This window comes from Fopius arisanus, unplaced genomic scaffold, assembly GCF_000806365.1.
Source record: "Fopius arisanus strain USDA-PBARC FA_bdor unplaced genomic scaffold, ASM80636v1 scaffold00044, whole genome shotgun sequence".
NCBI lineage: Eukaryota > Metazoa > Arthropoda > Insecta > Hymenoptera > Braconidae > Fopius > Fopius arisanus.
In genome coordinates, this window is record NW_011887783.1 from 14895 (window position 1) to 16284 (window position 1390).

Sequence of the window (1390 nt, forward strand, 5' to 3'; positions counted from 1 at the left end):
AAAAAAAAGGAATCGGAATATTTTTTATCCCGGAATTTATTTGAAAAAATGTGAATCATCACGAAACGGGGAAAATACGAAATTTCATTGGTGCCTCCAGTGAACATTTCCCTCCCCCGAGTGAAATCCATTAAATATTCCCACAAAGTCAGACTAAAAAAAGAGACGAGTGAAGTTTGTTAAAAATGTTGTAATCAAACTAAAACTTTGAGCGTTCATATTTCACAGGAACACGGGGGGTTATCAGTCCAGTGAAAATGATTACATCAACTTCCCTTCCATCAATTTTTTCACCACTCGACAGCACTATCTACCACCCGCTGAAAGTTCCTCCATTGAATTAGAGAAAAGTTTATTTTTACTTGCAAAAAGAGTGCGGGAGAGAATTCAAGCGATAAATTTGCTATTCAGATCACGCGACACTGATTTTATTCCACTCGTGGCTCCACCGATTGGGATCCAACCACTCGCCAATTCCGGGTTCACCTCGTTTTATTTATTTTATTTATTTTATTTACTTTATTATTTAACGACGTGTCACCTTGATTGTGATTCTGTCGCCTCAGACGATTTTCCTGCTTTACTCTTCGTACTGTTGTTGCCATTGCGTGTTGGCTCACCATTTCTAAATTACCCACCAGTTAATACCACTTTTTTCGCACCTCAAACGAAATTTCTCGACAATTTAACAATTTAACAACTTTATGAATTATCCACCAGTTAATTAAACGTTTACACACGTCAAACGAAATTTTTCTGTACTTTATCCAGATAATCAGATAATTATTTCATTATTTTATTTTATTCAAATCCAAATGATTAATTGCACTCCCCAATTTCACTGGTAAATGAAAAAATCACTGCCACGTGTATATATAATTAATAAAAATATTATATTTGATTGGAGATAATAAATTAATGAAATATTTCGGTGAAACTCGATTTGGAAAGTTGAATTTCTCCAGTCAGGCCACTCGAGTGTTCAAAATAGGAGATCCATCGATCACTTCGACTTGAAATCATATGCACTGATTGAAAATCATTGGAAATCAGCAATAATAGTGCGATATTTAACAACAAATAATCCCTCGGCCGTATGTGCAAACACTCGAGTTTGAACTGAAGGAACACAAACTTTCCATTGAGCGAGCGTTTGAAGAAGGTTCCGCTGTTCTGGGTAGACTTCCGGTATCATCCCACCACAGGGCCTCAGTCCGATTTACCTGTGAGGGAGCTGTGGAAGACCCATGGAAATAATTTATTCTGGGACCACGGCAGCGTGTAGGTACGCCTTCGTGCGTTCAGAACACATTGAAGGAGTTGGAAAAGCCATAAGGAGATACTGGATGACTCGTTATCCAATGGTGTTTCCACACCTTTGATTCCGTTA

General features: G+C 37.7%; 1 protein-coding gene across 1 annotated transcript in view; it reads right to left on the reverse strand.

Annotated features, from left to right (window-relative positions):
- LOC105267037 (uncharacterized) overlaps positions 1-1390 on the reverse strand; it is a gene marked incomplete in the record, with an annotated part of 18477 nt that overhangs the window by 11016 nt on the left and 6071 nt on the right.